The sequence below is a fragment of the Stegostoma tigrinum genome, chromosome 7, assembly GCF_030684315.1.
Source record: "Stegostoma tigrinum isolate sSteTig4 chromosome 7, sSteTig4.hap1, whole genome shotgun sequence".
NCBI classification, from domain to species: domain Eukaryota; kingdom Metazoa; phylum Chordata; class Chondrichthyes; order Orectolobiformes; family Stegostomatidae; genus Stegostoma; species Stegostoma tigrinum.
Window position 1 is genome coordinate 591730 of NC_081360.1, and position 18300 is coordinate 610029.

The following is an 18300-nucleotide window of genomic DNA, read 5'->3' on the forward strand; positions in this document are numbered from 1 at the left end:
GGGGTGAATTGGCAATACCTTTTCCTCAGGGAAAGGAATCCAAACCTGACAGCATGGGTTTAAGTTGAGAGGCGAAAGATTTAAAAGGGACCTGAGGGACAGTTTTGCATGTAGAGAATGCTGCATGTATGGAGGAGGTGGTACAATCCCAGCTCTTAAACAGCATCAGGATTGATAAATGAACAGGAAGGGGACAGAGGGATACGGGCCAAATGCTGGCAAATGGAACTAAAATAATTTAGGATATCTGGTTCGAATAGACAAGTTGCAGCAATCAGTATGTTTCCATCCTTTATATCTCTACAGCACTTGGATATTAATTTGCAATTCTAAATTAGCAGAGTGTAATTGGAATGTATGGAGTCGAAGCCAAACCATTCGTGACTTATTCAATGTACTGAACTTAATATCCATCATCCATGAAGGGAGGGGAGTGATGTTAGGGATGTTGGAGTGGTTTGGAGACCAGAGTTCATAATATTCCAGGTCAGATGGATTAGTCTAAGAAATTGTGTTCATATTTGTGACCCAGTTCTTCCTGACAGTGATATTATTCGATCAGAATTAGAATTTGTTTCAAGTATTTGATTTGATTTGGGAAGAGGCAGACTTTTTTGCATTGCTAACAGTTCATTTTGTTTCGTGCACGAAACAGAACAGCACAAAATCAGACCCTTTTATAACTGCAGGCACACTGACACTGCAGGCAGTTACACATTCCAAAGAAACAGACGGGGTGGGATGGGTTTGGAGGGAGGGGTGGTGATTTGCCTTTTTTTGCAATGACGAGAAACGTTTATCAAGGGAGGTAGATGCACCGTCTTCAGCGAGTGGTTCCTGCCGGCTGTGCACTGCCTGAGAGGGCGCTGGAAGCAGAATCATTCATGGCCCTCAGGAGAGAGTTGAATGATGGGTGTTTCGACTGAATGGTCACATCTCAAAGTCTCAGGGAAACAGTTCTCAGTCAGGGCAAGGAAGACAGGATTCAGTCAGAAGATCCTGACACAGCATGTCTAAGGAATAATTTAATATCAGCCATTTGGGGCAAGCAGGATCAGGGGATCTGTATCACTACAGTACAGAGAGGTGGCCACACTCACTACTAATTACATTCTCAAAATGGTCCAGTAGATTTGTTGAGCCTGAATTATGTTCATCATTCCAAGCTGACCCTGTCCATTCCTGCCACTGGGGGTCAGTTTGATGAAATTCTCAAGGTGTTCAGGAGTTTGGGAGGTTCAAGTCCATAGCTCCCTGAAACAGCAACACAAGTAGATAAGACAGTGAAGAATTTCACACAGCATCAGGATCTGGTCAACTTTGATATCTGGCTCATAAGTGAGATGAGTTTTCTTTTTCAAACATGTCAGAGCATGTATTGTTCCTACAAAGAACAACTATGGTTCCATTCATGCATTTTTTTTTGTTTCAACCATGAAATGGACACAACTTGATCAAAGGGGAAAGTGACCATCAACCAGTTTGAACAGTCGGTTGTAAAATAAGTTAAGACAGAGATAAATGTATTTGCAGGACATTTTTAAAAAAATTCATTCATGGGATCTTGATATCACTGGATAACATTGGAAGTTTCCTTCCCTAAAGGACATAGGTTTTTCCAACAATGACAATGGATTCACAGTCATCATTAGGTTCTTATTTCCAGATTTTTTTTAAAAAAAACTCAAATTCCACCATCTGGAATGGTGGGATTCAAACCTCGGCCCGCAGACCATTATCTCGGTCTCTGTGGAGTAAAGGACAGCAGACTAAATAGAAAATAAACCAAGACATTGTGTGATGCCTACTGTATCGGTATTCATCATGAGATCCATCACTGCTATGGACTACAGGTAAAGATCTGAAGATCTTTCCCACCCCGCCTCGAACAGAGTCACAGTAGGCACCAGGTTTCATAGCCTATTGGGAAAATGCAATCAGGATATAGTACAGGACTCATCCCAATCTTTTGTTTAGATTTAAAACTTTCATTTTGTGGCCAAAAATCAAAAGAAAACATTACATCATTTCCAATCGACAAATATCTATTAAAATTTGAAATGTGTCTGTGGAGAGCAATAGGATCCGTAATTGTAAAAGGTGTGCAGACATATTGACCAGGCATAACTAACAAATAAAGGGCCATCGAGATCAACATAGAATTCCTACAGTGTGGAATTTCTACAGTGTGGAAGATGGCCATTCAGTCCCTTGAGTCCACACAAATCCTCCAAAGACCATCCCACCCAGTCTCACACCCTACTCTGTCCTTGCATTTTGCACACAAGACACTAAGGGTAATTGAGCATAGTCAATCGACCTATTTTGCACATTTAATGGACTGTGGGAGGACACCAACGCAGACAGGATCTGGGTAGGACACTCTTCATAGGTTCAGTGTGAACTTGATGGGCCAAATCGTCTGCTTCCACACTGAAGGGATTCTGTGGTCTCCAGAAACAAGCCCAAAAATACCTGGTTTGGAGACAGCTAACAGCAGAATAAAAAAAAAGTTACTCAAATTGGCTGGTAGTTAACCAGTCCTGATGAACCAGGAAACCCCTTTTCACATGCTGTGCAGGTGGATAGTCTTTCGTCAGTGTGAATGTGTCGATGTGTCGTGATGACGTGACTATTTCCAAGCTCTACCTGACAGATATACAACTGTTATTAACATTTTATCCACAATACCAGTACTTTTAATTGAGCAGGATCAGTAACATCAGTACAAACAGCCCAAAACTATGGTTCATTTGATCGTGAGAGTGAGAGCAAAATCCTTCAATTGTGCTTCTTTGTGAACCACTGTTTGGATGCTTTCCCACACTCAGAGCTCATGAATGGTCTCTCCACAGAGTGAACTTGCTGGTGTGTCAGAGGGGAATTCAAGTCAGCAAAGCCTTTCCCACACACAACAGGCCAATGGTCTCTCTCCAGTGTGAATTTGCGCGTGTATCAGCAGTTAAGTTGTCTGAGTGAATGCTTTCCCACATTCCGAGCAAGTAAATGGTTTCTCTCCAGTGAGAGCTCCCTGGTGTTTAAGCAGGTTAGATGACTGAGCGAATCCCATTCCATAATCAGAGCAGGTGAATGGTCTCTCTCCAGTGTGACACTGGTGGTCAGTTTCTAGCTGGGATGGATGAAGAAATTCCTTCCTGCAATCTTCCCATTTCCACAGTCTCTCCCCACTGTCACTGCGCTGGTGTTAGGACATTTCAGATGAATCTTCACAGACTCTTTGACACACAAACCATTTGCATTTCTCCAAAGTGTGAGTGCTGCTTTTTCCTTCAATGTTCAAAATACTGAGATAATTGGGTTGTGATAAACAAAATGACTGTCAGACCTGGATGTGGAACAGTTTGAATTCTCCAAATTGCAGACTAAGCTTTCAAACAGAAAGTAAGTGCAGTGAGTGAGAAACCAGAAGAAAACAGATTGTGCAACTGAGAAATCCTCTGGACATTTGTGGAGCGACACTTGGGGAATATGCTAGATCATCATTAGAACAAATTCATTCACAAATAAATATCATCCAGGTAAGCAATCCAGTCTGTTTGCACAAAATTACGGAAAGAGAGGTGGGACAGCCAGGGGGGAAGGACAGGCATTGTATAGATCTGTAACTCAACCTTTCAATCCCGCTGAAAGACTAAGAACAGCGCAGAAGTAAAATTGTAGAAATCTGAAATGAAAACACAAAAATGCTTAGTCCGAGTTGTACAGCATGGAACAATCCCAGTTGTCCATGCTGACCAGATATCCTAAATTTATCTAATCACATTTGCAAGCATTTGACCCATATTCCTCTACACCCTCCCTATTCACATACAACATTAAAAGATATCTGGGATGGTTAATTGACGAGCTTCCACCAGTTCCTCTGGCAGCTCATTCTATACAGGCACCACCCGCTTTCCCTGTTAAAACTTTCCCTCTAAGCTTAAACCAGTGTTTAGTTCTCATCTCCCCTACCCTGGGAAAACAACCTTCGCTATTTACCCTACGCCCACCATAATTTTATTAACTTTTAGAAGGTCACCCCTCAGCCCTCAGTGCTCCAGGGAAAATAGCCCCAGCATATTCAACCTCTCCCTACAGCTCAAAATTTCCAACATCCTTCTAAATCTTTTCTGCACCCTGCCCAGTTTAACAGCATCATTCCGATAGCAGGGAGACCAGAACTGAACACGGTATTCCAAAAGCAGCATAATCAATGCCTTGTTCTGTCTATAACATGACCTTCCAACTCCTACACTCAATGTACTGACCAATAAATGCAAGCATAGCAAATGCCATCTTCACTAACTTCTGCACCTGCAATCCACCTTCAAGGAACTGTGCACCTGCACCCCAAGGAGTCTCTGTTGCATAACAGTCCCCAGGGCTTCATCACTAACTGTTTAAGCCCTGCCCTGATTTTCATTACCATAATGCAATAGCTCCCATTTATCCAAACTAAACTGATTTCTGTCACTCCTCGGCCCATCGACTCATCTGATTAAGTTCCCATTGTACTTGGAGGTAAACTTCTTTGCTGTCTACTACACCAACAATTTTGCACACTTACTAACCATTCTTCCAATATTCATTCCAAATGATTTGTATCAATGACAAAAAGCAGTGGATCCAGCACCGATCCTTGCAGCACACTGCTGTTCATAGTCCTCCAGACCGAAAAAAAACAACCCCCCCCACCCCGCTATACGATCCTGTCTCCTACCTTCATGCCAATTTTGTTTGAAATAGCTAACTCTCCTTGGATTCCACTTGATCTAATCTTGCTAACCTATCAGTCATGTGGAGTTTTGGTGAATGCCTTGCTGAAGTCCATATAGACAATGTCCACTGCTTTGCCTTCTTCAATCTTCTTTGCCACTTCTTCAAAAAAAAACTCAGTCAAGTTAGTGAGATAAGATTTCCAACTCACAAAGTCATGTTGATTATCCCTAAGCAGTCCTTGCTTTTCGGAATACATACAAATCCTGTCCCTCAGAATCCCCTCCAACAATTTACCCACCACTGACATCAGGCTCACCAGTCGATAGTTCCCTGGCTTTTCCTTACCACCTTTCTGAAAGAATGGCACCACATTAGTCAGGCAGTCTTCTGGCACCTCACCAGTGTCTATCAGTGATACAAATATCTCAGAACAGGGCCCAGAAATTATTTCCCTCGCCTCTCCCTGAGTTTGTGGGTAACACCTGATCAGATGCCAGGGCCTTATCTACTACCTTTATGCATTTTAAGATGTCCACCTCCTAATCCTGTGTAATATGGACACTTCCATTATTTATGTTTCCAAGTTCTCTCGCCTCCACATCCTTCTGTGCAGTAAATACTAATGTGAAATATTCATTTACTATCTCAGCCTGCAGTTCCACACAGACAGCCTCGTTGATCATTAAAGGAGCCCTATTTTCTCCCTTGTTGCTTTTTGTCCCAAATGTAGTTTCAGAATCTCTTGGGACTCGCCTTAACCTTATTTGCCAAAGATGGCTTCTGTCTGCTTTTCACCCTCCCAATTTCCCTTGAGTGTACTCGTCCTGCCCTTATACGTCGAGGGACTGATCCAATTCGTGCTGTCAAGAACAACGTGTGCTGCCTTCTTTTTCTTGACCAGAGCCTCAATTTCTCCAATCATCCAGTATCCCCTACACTTACCAGCCTTGCCCTTCTCGTAAACAGGAACATACTATCTCTGGACTCTGCTTATTTTGTTTTTGAAGGCCTCCCATTTTCCAAGCATCCCATTACCGGTGAATTGCCTCTCCTGATCACCTGCCCAACACTGTCAAAATTGGCCTTACTCCAATATAGAAGTTGGAAATTTATATTAAATATAAGTTTTATATTTAAACTGATCCCATCTGCCTGCATCTGGCACATATTCCTCTAAGACTTTCTTGTACATGTACTTATTCAAATGTCTTTTAAACAATGTGACTGTACCTGCATCCACCAACTACTCTGAAAGTTTGTTTCACACATGAACCACTCTGTAAAAGAAAAAATGTCCCTCATGTCGTTTTTTAAAGATGTATTTCTCCTCTCACCTTACACATATCCCCTTGTCTTGAAATCCCCCAGCCTAGGGGAAACCCCTTACTAGTCACATAATCTGTGCCCTCATGATTTCATAAAGTTCTAAGGTTACCCCTTAACCTCCTTTACTGCAGTGAGGAAAGTCCTAGCTTTGGCAGTCGATTTTGATCATCAAGCCCTCCAATCCTGGCAACATCCCAGTGAGTCTTGTCTGAACTGTCTCCAGTTTAATAATAGTGTCCTTCCTGTAACAGGGTGACCAGAACTGCACACAATACCACAAGTGAAGCCTAACCAATGTCCTATACAATCTTAACATAACACCCCAACTCCTATACTCAAAGTTCTGAGCAATGAAGGAAAGTGTGCTAAACAACTTATTAACCACCCTGTCTACTTATCTCCATAAACTTCGAAGAATTATGTACCTGAATCTCAGCATTTCTCTGTTCCACAACACTACCCTGGGTGCAACCATCAATTGTGCAAGTCCTACCCTTGTTCATTTTACCAAAATACAATGTCTCACATTTATTCAAATTGAACTTCATCCTCCACTCCTCAACCCATTGAGCCAATTGATCAAGATCTCACTGTCATCTTAGACAGCCTTCACTAACTACTGTAACCACCATTTCTAGTATCATCTGCAAACTTATTACTTTTGTCCCTTAAATTCTCTTCCAAATCATTTATATTAATGAGAAACAAAGAAGTGGACCCTGTACCGATTGCTGTGGAACACGGTGGTCACAGAACTCCACTCTGAAAAATCCTGCAGCACCACGGGCTCTCCTACAACTAAGCCAATTCCGCTTCCAATTAGCAAGCTCTTAATGAATCACATGTGATCTAACTTTACTCATCAGTCAACCATGTGGAACCCTGTCAAAGACTTTACTCTTATTCTAGAGATGCTGCAAATCTGACCCAATTCTCCCACCATTTGTCCACCGCCCTCTTGATCATGCCTTGAAAAGTTAAATCCCAAATCTCTTGAGAATCACTGCTAAATCTGCATCCAGCTGCCATTCAGACTGTTCCAGGTCCTGGGAACTTGCTGAGTCAAGTAATCTTCACATTTTCACCCTGCATTATTTGCCAATTATCTGGATGTTGTATTCTGCAGTTACCAAACATTGCACAATGTTAATAATTTCTCTCTGCAAACTAATATCCTGGAAACAAACCTACTACTCGACAAAATCATTCCTAATCAGCCCCAAGGAGAATTATCTCAGCTTCTTCTAGCTCTCTCCAAACCAGAAACACATCATAATTTTAATTGACTCATGGGATGTGGCCTTTGCTGCCCAGAGTAATATTGATTGCCATTTTTATTTGATTTGCAGAAAGTGGTGTTGAACCACTTTCTGTAAATGCTGCACTCCACATGCTTCAAGTACACCACTGTGCTGTTCAGACGATAATCTGCGCTGAAGCCTCAACACCCTCTCTATCGGAGGAATCATTCCTCAAACCTCACTACCCTCCCTATCATGGGAATGACCCTCGAGTCTCACTACCTGCACTATTGTAGCCATCACCTCAAGCCTCACCACCCTCCACGTTGCTGGAATCCCTCTCAAGCCTTACGACCTGCCTATCGTTGGAATCCCCCTCTAGCCTCAAACCTCTTACCCTCTCTGTAGATTCTCCAGTCTCACAAACCTCACCTTTAATCTCCTCCAGGTTTCAAGGTGAGGGGGGAAACGTTTAAGGGGGATATGTGTGGAAAATTCTTTACACAGCAGGTGGTGGGTGCCTGGAATGCATTGCCAGCGGAGGTGGTAGAGGTGGGCACGATAGCATCATTTAAGATGTATCTAGACAGATACATGAATGGGCAGGGAGAAGACAGATACAGATCATTGGAAAATAGGTGACAGGGTTGGATAGAGGATCTGGATCGGCACAGGCTTAGAGGGCCGAAGGGCCTGTTCCTGTGCTGTAATTTTTGTTCTTTGTTCAACACCCTCCTGTCTCCAAAATCCTCCAGCCCATATAAACTTCCTTAGCTCTAACTGTCTTTACCCTCACAAACCTCCCTTTGTTTGACATCTAATCCAGCCTCACAATCCTCACCATTTCTGTAACCTCCTCCAAACTCACTTTTCCCGACTTTTTAAATCTTCTCCAGTCTCAGAACCCTTCCTGTCTCTAATATTCTCCAGCCTCACAAATCTCAACATGTCCCTTCCTCTAATACAGTCCTAATGATGATGCCCCATTTTTATTCCTCCACTTGATGGTGGCACCTGCAATTTCCTGGGATTCAAGCTCCAGAAATTCTTGGTAAACCACTTCATCGCTGTACCTCACTTTTCTCCAGAAAACATTGAATAGCTCATGATTGATCATTGTAGTATCTCATTTTCTGAAATGGCTTGAAATATTGCTTGGCATCTTCCTATGTGAAGAGTCTCGAAGGTCTCCAGTCCAGAAAAAGGCTCTGTGGCCCATCCAGCCTGTGCCAGTTAAAAACTATTACCTAACGACTCTAAACTAATTTTCCAGCACTTGGCCCATAGACTTGTCTGCGTTGGCATCACAAGTGGGCATCTAAATATGCCTTAAACGCTATGAGGATCTCTGTGCCTACCACCCTCACAGACAGTGAGGTTCAGTACCATTGTCACAGCATGATGACATCACAGACAGGAACAGAGACGAGCTGAGTCTGTGCAAACCAAAGATCCCACACACACTGTGAAGGACGGGAGGGTCCCTGATAGGGGGCAGAGGAGATTTAACAGAATGGTTTGTAGGGAAGAAGGTTTTTAGTTGCATGGTTAGAGCTTTTTTTTTGACATTATTCTTTCATTTGACTTTTGCGTTGCTGGTACACAGCAAATATCCATCTATAATAGATGGACTCTCCTTCTCAACCTCTCCCCTCGAGTCGGGTGTGGTAATCTTCAGGTTAAACCAGCCCTATGGTCAGTTAGGACAATGGTGACTTTACCTTTGGCACAGTGATGCCACTGTGCCTTGGTGGTGTAGAGGGGAATGTCGAATGTGGTGGATGGGACACGACTCTGACAGAGCGCTTCTTCTGGAGGATGTTCACTTTTTCGAACAGTGTTGGGGCTGTACGCATGCAGGGAAGTGGAAAATGTTCCAATACAATCCAGACGAGTGCCTTATAGACAGCAAACAGTCATTGGGGAATCAGGTGTTTGGGGAAACTGAGATTGCTCTCCTTGTCACAAAGGATTTTGAGGGGACCTTTGATAGAGGTGTTTACAAAAGAAACACTTTAGAATGATAAAATGTAGACTCATGACTGATCTTAAAAAAAATTACAGGACACATTGAAAATTTTAGGGACGATCTATTGAGAAAATGGGGTGATTTAAGAGAGAAATTTTACACGGCAAATGAGAAATGAGCAGGAACACAATATTCACACACAATGCAAATATCCAGGTGCTGATGAATTGAGTAATTCTGTCAGAGTTTGGTGTTAAAATTATTGAGTTCCCCACATGGAAGTCCCCTTCTATTATCCTGTAACACAAATTCATGAAATCCATCACTGTCAGTCTGGGTAGAAATTCACAACATCCCCACATTGTGGCCGAAGATAACTGTGCATTGTCCCTATTACGCATTATCCCTTGTGGAGGTCAGTCGTTGATTCAGGGAGAAATCTATTTGGGTTTCTCGGAATTTCTAACTTGAGACTTCATGTCACTGACCAGAACTGCAGGTCTTTGACATATGGCAAAGAACGGCCATGATTTAGAGAGATGCACATGGCAGGATTCACTTCCTTTTCTTCTGTGCTGCTGCACTGCCACATCAATGAGACATTGGGCTGGAAAATCAAACAACTTGATGAACAAGTTGTCTCGATTTTGAGAAATGGACTGCAAGCTTCTCCCAGTCATTCAAAAGGATGCCCCTTAAAAAGGCAGCAATAATATACGTGTCATCTTGCCCAGTGCTCCCAACAAAAAGATTAGAAGAATGAGGGAGGATCTCATGAAGGGATAACAGTCAGGTTCCGTGAGGGTTACAGTTTATGGAGAGATATTGATAAATGGGTGACAAGTTGGCAAATGGAGTATAAATGTGGGAAATTGTGAAGTTTATTCTTGAGGAGACAAACAAAGAACAGTGTTATTTAAAAGGTAAAAACTGTGGAAAACTGCATCACATAGGGACTCAGGAATATTTGTGCAGGAAATACAAAGCGTGCACACAGTTGCAACAGGAAATCAGGAAGGGCAAAGGGATGTTATCCCTTATGTCATGATGTTTGCAGTATAAGAGTTTGGAATACATGTCTTAGGGCAAATGTACAAATTGTTGTTAAGACCACATCTGGAGGAATGTGAGCAGCTTTTTTTGGTCCACTTAAGCAAATTCATCACTTCATTGGAGGTATTTCAGAGAAGATGAACTAGGATGATCACCGGTTTGGAGGGATTATCTTTTAAGCTAAGACTAAATAGGTTTGGAATCTACTAACTAGATTTTAGAAGAATGAGAGATGATCCAATTAAAAATACAAGATTCTTAAGGGAGTTGACGGGATAAATGCTCAGGGGATATTTCCGATCGGGGGAGCAAATTCTTGATAAGGCAGCGAATAGAGGGATCTCTTTTGGAAAGATCAAATTTAAGGCAACACAGACATGGATAAGGGGTTTCAGTTATAAGTGAGGTGGAGAGAAGGAGCATTTCAGAGGTTGAAATTTCTGGCATGTGATTGAGAAAATGTATGCTAAGATGTTCATGTTGAGGGGAGATATGAGAGCATATTGAGAAGTGTGCAGTTCAGCGTCAGACATTTCCCAATGAGAGGGATGGATTCAGTACAGTAGTAAGAAAAAAAATTTGTAATAATAACTGAAGGCAATGTGTTTAACTATCACAAAGTGTTATTGGAGGAAATTTCAGCTAATCAAGTAGCGGAAGCATCATAAGCAGTTTTAGAATTGAGTAACAGTGGAGCAAAGGAGAGTGATGGAGGGGAGTTGGATCTGAATATTGTAGTATATGTGCAAAACCTAACACGGTGCCTGTGGAAGATCTCACCTCCTGGCAGTATGTCGGTGAGAAACAGCATGAGCCAAGGATAGATCGTTGAGGGACATGGACTACATGGATTTCAGACAGGAAACAGAGAGATGGAGTGGGATTTTCCAATGACAGTAAGGTCAAACATTGGTTTTAAACAGAATGGGGGAGAAGGACATAACCAGAAAAGAGAAGCAGACAGAACAAGTGACAATATCTGAACTGGCATGGGAGGCGGGGGGGGGGGGGGGGTGGGGGGGAAGAGGCAAGGAGGAGGAGCAGGAGGAGAAATAAGAGAGACTTAAAATGTTTGTAGTTTAACGAGAATAGGGCAAAGGATTAAGATGAACTCTGATCAGGCTTACACAAGACTGGAGAAAGATGCAAGTTTAGGACGAAAACAATGAGCAACGTGCCAGGCAATTTGGTTTGGTGGGCGAGTGGAAGAGAGGGAAGCAGCAGAGGCATCCGATTTGGATTGTCTCAATCTTAGTGAGATGGAGTTTCTATGTGTCTCCCACACTTGTTGTTGGAGGGGAGGATGGAGGAGACAGGCTAATGGACAATGGTTTGCAAAGAAACAATGCCTGTGTTAGAGATATTCAAAAATGAGTGAACAAACTTGATGATTTAACTTTTATCCAGAATACTAAAATGTACAACAGAAGTCTGGGTTTGAATCCCATCTCAGCAGATGGTGGAATTTGAATTCAATTAAAAAAAACTGGAATTAAGAATCAACTGGTTGCCATGGAACCATTGCTAATGGCAGAAAAAGAAAAAAAATCTAATGTCCTTCAGGGAAAGAAATTTGTCAACCTCAGCAAGCCTCTCAGTTGCAAGTGACTGTAAAGTCTCAAAGGAATGAAGCTGGGTAGACCACTTGGCATCTACCAAGGGACTAGGAAAGACAACTGCAGAATCAGCCCGATCGACTCCATAAACTCCTCCTTACGAATATCTCAGGGCGAGTGGCAAAATTTGGAGAGATGGCTCAAAGACTCGTCAAGAAACAGTGTCATATGCATAGAATCTATCTTATAGCTAAGTGACACACCCACCATCACTGACCTTAGTGAAGACCTGTCCCAGGAGCAGGACAGACGTGGCAGCACAGTGCCATTCTGACCGCAGTAACTGACCTGGGAGTACTCGACACTGACTCTGACGCCTGGAAGTCTCATGGCTCCTGCAGAATGCCATAGACCATCCTCCGCAGGTGATAAAATCGGCAGCAGTATTATCGCTAGATTATTTATTCAGAGACCCAGATAACATCCTGGGGACCTGGCTTCGAATCCTGCCATGACAAATAGTGGAATTTGAATTAAATAATGATCTGGAATTAATAGCCGAATGATGACCGTGAAGCCATTGCTGATTATCCAGGTTCACTTATGTCCTTTCGGGAAGGAAATCTGCCATCCTTACCTGGTCTGCATGACATGCAACTCCAAACCCACAGCAATGTGGTTGACTCTTAACTACCTTTGGGGCAATTAGGGATGGGCAATAAATGCTGGTCCAGCCAGCGATTTCCACATTCCAAGAGTGAATTTTAATTTAAAAATCTCCATGTTGAATGGCACTTGGAGGAAGCACTGTGAGTGTAAATGGCACGAAATGTACTCAACGCCCACCATCAGGAGGAGTTCGCAGCAGGATTACCAATCAAACTGGTCACATCCTGAAGGAAAAAAAAAACTGCTTGGCTGGGACTGCAGCAGGTGGTGACGCAACCAAGAGAAGGGAAAAACATAGCTGGTCTCATCGTCACAAATTTCCCAGCTGCAGATGCATCTGTCCGTGACAGGATTGATAACAGCGACCACCGCAGTACTGTGGAGACAAAGCCTCATCTTAAACTTGAGAATACCCTCCATTGTGTTGAGTGGCACGAACTTTGGCTAAAAGGGACAGACTTGGAACAGATACAGGAACTCAAAACCAGATATCTATGAGGCTTTGTGGGACATCAACAGCAGCAGAACTTACTCTGGCATAATCTGTAACCTCAGGGGCCAGAATATTGTGCACCCAACCATTACCATTGATCCAGGGGAAACACACTGATTAAATGGATAGTATCAGAGGGCATGCCAAGAGCAGCACAAGGCATAGCTAAAAATAAGGTGCCAATCTGGTAAAGTGATAATGCGAACTGCAGATGCTGGAGAACCCAAGATAATGAAATGTGAGGCTGGATGAACAGAGCAGGCCCAGCAGCATCTCAGGAGCACAGAAGCTGACGTTTCAGGCCTAGACCCTTCATCAGAGCCAACCTGGTAAAACTTCCCAACAGGACTATCTGAATGCCAAATAGCATAAGCAGCAAGAGTTAGAGCTGAGCCACCCCATAACCAATAGATCAGATCTAAGCTCTGCAGTTCTGCCAAACACAGTCGTGAATGTTGATGAACAAGTGAACAACTCACTGGAGGAAGCATGCCAAAAATCCCCATCCTTCCTTACAGAGGTGCCCAACCTATCCATGTAAAAGACAAGACTGCAGCAATCTTCAGCCAGTCGTGCCAACTGGATGATCCATCTCAGACTCCCTCAGAGGTCCCCAACAGAGATGTGAATTTTCATCCAATTTGATTCATTTCAAATAATATTAATAAATGGATGAACACTGCAAAGGTTACAGGCCCTGGCAACACTCTGGCAATAGTACTGATGACTAGTGCTCTAGAGCTTGCTCGTCTCCAAGCCAAACTGTTTCAGTACAGCTCCAGCAGTGGTATTTACTGACAATTTGGAAAACTCCCCAGGTCTGTTCAGCACAAAAACATAGAGCAAATCCAACCCGACCAATTTCCCCTCAAACTGTCTACTCTCTCTCATCAGTAAAGTGATGGAAGGTGTTGTCAACAGCGCTATTAAGCAGCACTTACTCAGCAGTAACCTGCTCAGTGACACCCAGTTCGAGTCAAGGCGGGCACTCGGTTCCTGATCTTATTACAGACTTGATCCACAAATTCACAAACAGCTGAATTCCTGAGGTGAGGTGAGGAGAGGATAAATAGCACAAAAACCATTTATTTCCACTTCAGTGGAAATGACTGACAGTGACACCTTAGTTTCAGCTCATCTGCTGAACCTCTCATCTATTCCTGTGTTATCTCTAGGCTTAACTATCCAAATTCACTGCCAGTCGGCCTCCCACATTCAATGTCCCTGTAACCTCAAGAATACCTAAAATTCTGCTGCACACAAGTTCATTTGCACCAAGACCTGTTCACCATCACTGCTGTACTCCCTGACCCACAAAGGCTCCTATTCATAAGCAACAATTTAAAATTCTCATCCTTGATTTAATTCCTGGCGGTGATGAGCCCTATCTCCCTGCACCACACAACCTTCAATACTTCAACAATTCATTTAGTTTCAGACTCCAACAATGCGTTTAATCATCCCTTCACTATTGGAGGCTGTTTCTACAGTTGCCAGGCAACATGGTCTGGAATTCCCAACTCTAAGGTTTGCTTTCCTTCTTTAAGATAGTGATGAAAGCCTGCAAATTTGGAAACTTTTTGGTTACCTGACCTAATATGGCCTTACGTCAAAAGTTTCTTGATAATATTTTTCTCAAATTATAAAAGATGATAAAAATACAAATAAATAGTTTGTTGATTTGGACATACACTGTTAGCTCTTCAGTACCGCTAGATGAATGATCTGTAGCTTCTCAAATGACCGCATTGCGGTCGTACCTTCATCTGAGCTGCAAAAAGACATGAAAGTTAAACATCACCTTCTCCAGAGGTAGCAGGGCTTTGGCAACGATCGCTGGTATCTGTGGAAGGAGAAACAGAGCAAATGTTGCAGAAGTGCAAAATGAATGACACAGAATAAAGCTGCTGTAGAATTTGGTGGTGTGAAATGGAAGAAAAATGCACTCTCTTTCTGGGAGAATATATCCTAGCTGTGAAAGACACCGTTCAAAAATTAATCTGGTAAGAGAGCAGCACACAGACGGGGGTGGGCGGTGGTAAAAAATTTATTTCCAAAAAGGTATAAGAAAATAACAGTAAAATACTACAGAGATCAAATATACCCATCATGAGAGACTGAAGAGATTAGACACCGACAAAGGTGATCAAAGAGCACAGAAGTGAGCAAGAGCAGTGCGAGCTGCTGTTATCCCACACTCTGGGAAAGAAATCCATAAGAAACAAACACTTGGATAAGAGATAATAGGAACTGCAGATGCTGGAGAATCCGAGACAACAAGGTGTGGAGCTGGATGAACATAGCAGGCCAAGCAGGATCTTAGGAGCACAAAAGCTGACGTTTTGGGCCGAGACCCTTCATCAGAAATGGGGGAGGGGAAGAGGATTCTGACCTAAATAGGGAGAGAGGGGGAGACAGATCGAAGATGGAGGGGGAAGATAAGTGGAGAGGAGACAGACAAGTTAAAGAGGTGGGCATGGAGCAGGTAAAGGTGAGTATAGGTGGGTAGGTAGGGGGGAGATAGGTCAGTCCAGGGAGGACGAACTTGTCAAGGGGGTGGGATAATGTTTGTAAGCAGGAAATGGGGATGCAGCTTGAGGTGGGAGGAGGGGTAAGGAGAGAGGAAGAACAGGTTAGGGAGGCGGGGACGACTTGGGCTGGTTTTGGGATGCAGTGGGGGAGGGGAGATTTTGAAGCTTGTGAAATCCACATTGACACCATTGGGCTGCAGGGTTCCCAGGCAGAATATGAGTTGTTGTTCCTGCAACCTTCGGGTAGCATTGTTGCGGATGGACATGTTGTCTGAGGAATGGGATGGGGAGTTGAAATGGTTCGCAACTGGGAGGTGCAGTTATTTATTGTGCTACCGAGCGGAGGTGTTCTGCAAAGCGATCCCCAAGCCTCCGCTTGGTTTCCCCAATGTAGAGGAGGCCACAATGGGTACAGGGGATGCAGTGTACCACATTAGTAGATGTGCAGGTGAACATCTGCTTGATGTGAAAAGTCTTCTTGGGGCCTGGGATGGGGGTGAGGGAGGTGGTGTGGGGGCAAGTGTAGCTCTTCCTGCGGTTGCAGGGAAGAGTGCCAGGTGTGGTGGGGCAGGAGGGGAGAGTGGAACGGACAAGGAAGTTACAGAGAGAGTGGCCCCTCTGGAAAATAGGCAAGGGTGGGGAGGGAAAAATGTCTTTGATAGTGGGTTCGGATTGCTGATGGCGGAAGTGTCAGAGAAATGTGCGTTGGATCCGGAGATTGGTGGAGTGGTATGTGAGGATGAGGGGGATCCTTTTTCGGTTGTTATTGCAGGGATTGGGTGCAAGGTAGGAGTTGTGTAAAAAGGCAGGAGACACAGTCAAGGGTGTTCTCGATCACTGCGAGGGGCGGGGGGTGCTGTGAGGTGGGATTACGGTCCTTGAAAATCAAGGACATCCGAGATGTACGGGAGTGGAACCCTGGGAGCAGATGTGGTTGAAATGAAGGAATTGGGAATAGGAGATGGCATTTTTGCAGGACGGTGGGTGGGAGGAGTGTATTCTAGGTAGCTGAGGGAGTCAGTGGGCTTGAAATGGATACCGGTTTCTAGATGGTTGCCGAAGATGAAAACAGAGGTATAGGAAGGTGAGAGAGATGTTAGAGATGGTCCAGGTGAACTTAAGGTTGGGGTGGTAGGTGTTGGTGAAGTGCACGAACTGTTCAAGCTCCTCGTGGGAGCACGAGGCAGCGCCGATACAGTCATCCGTGTACCGGAGGAAGAGATGGGGTTCAGGCACAGTATAGGTACAGAAGAGGGACTGTTCCGACAAAGAGGCAGGCATAGCTTAGGCCCATGTGGGTACCCATGGCCATCCCCTTTGTCTGTAGGAGGTGGGAGGAATTGATAGAGAAGTTGTTGAGGGTGAGGACGAGTTCACCTAAGCGCTTAAGGGGGTCAGTAGAGGGGACCTGGTCAGACCTGCAGGACAGGAAATAGCATAGGGCTTTTAGGCCATCTGTATGGGGAATGCAGGCGCTAATGTGGTGTACTGCATCCTCTGTACCCGTTGTGGCCTCAACTACATCAGGGAAACCAAGCAGAGGCTTAGGGACCACTTTACTGAACACCTCCACTCAGTTTGCAATAAACAACTGCTCATCCCCACCTCCCTATCCTGTTCCTCCTCTCACCTATCCCCTCCTCCCGAGACTGAATATCCCCTCCCTACATCCCCACCTACACTCACCTTTACCTGCTCCATCCCCACCTCTTTAACTTGTCTGCCTCCTCTCCCTGTTTATTTCAGAATCCCCTTCCCCTCCCCCATTTCTGAAGGGTGTAGGCATGAAAACGCCAGCTTTCCTGCCCCTCTGACGCTGCCTGTCCTGCTGTGTTCCTCCAACTCCACACCTTGTTCGCTCAATTTCTGCCAGAGGCGGCTGCGCATGCGCCCAGCTTCACCTCGGACCTTTCAAAGTTTCAAAGCTGCCGCGCATGCGCCCCGCAGATCATTGCCCCCGATAAAGATGGTGGCGGTCACACGGGCCTCATGCCATCTGAGGCAATGATTTGTTTTCTGCACACGTGAGTCTGCTAGTTTCAAATGTGTGTTTTCCGACGTGCACTAAGTGTTTATAAAACTTCCAAACCCATACGAATATCACTCCCCTCCCGCTTTCTGCCGTTTTGCTTTCTTTACCGTGTCCTGCTCTTACCTCAATTGCACAAATCTTGGTCTCAGCGAAGGATCGAGACCCGAAACGCCAGCTTTCCTGCTCTTCTGATGCTGCTTGACCTGCTATGTTCATCCAGCTCTGCACCGTGTTGTCTCGAATTCTCCGGCATCTGCACTTCCTGTTGTTCTCAGCGACCCTGCACGGCGCTCGTGGATGATCACGTGGGTAGAGTTATCCCGCCCTCTCTTCATTCCGATTGGGTGACATCGGCCCGGTCATTGAAGGCACACTGTGTTCCTATTGGTTCTGCACTGACATCAATCACCCAGACGCCATGGTGAGCTGGAGCTTGCGCAGTGCTTCGTGTTGTCATTGTGGGAAGCAAATGCTCGTCGTCACAATGTTGCATTTTGAGACAAATGAGCCTGAGAACTGGATGAGAAAGATTGTTACATTAGCGATCCTGGGGTTTTAATAAGTCGCTCTGAGGAAGGGGCACTGTACCCGAAACGTTAACTCTGTCTTTTTACCTTCACAGATGCTGCCAGACCTGCTGAGCTTTTCCAGAAACTTTGTTTTTGTTCCTGATTTACAACTTCCCAGTTCTTTTGTTTTTTTTTTAAT

General features: G+C 44.3%; 1 long non-coding RNA gene across 6 annotated transcripts; it reads right to left on the bottom strand.

The window, feature by feature from the left end:
- Positions 1–1021: 1021 nt before the first annotated feature.
- On the bottom strand, positions 1022–17929 carry LOC132209802 (uncharacterized). Of its 6 annotated transcripts, none has more exons than XR_009445891.1 (5): positions 17716–17927; positions 14831–14872; positions 12145–12373; positions 1809–3685; positions 1022–1254 (listed from the first exon to the last, which is right to left on the bottom strand). It is a non-coding gene; the product is annotated as an uncharacterized LOC132209802 (long non-coding RNA). The 6 variants fall into 6 exon arrangements; XR_009445894.1 differs by lacking the exon at positions 1022–1254 and adding an exon at positions 9460–9555 and having other exon boundaries at positions 2677–3685; positions 17716–17929; XR_009445895.1 differs by lacking the exon at positions 1809–3685.
- Positions 17930–18300: the final 371 nt, after the last annotated feature.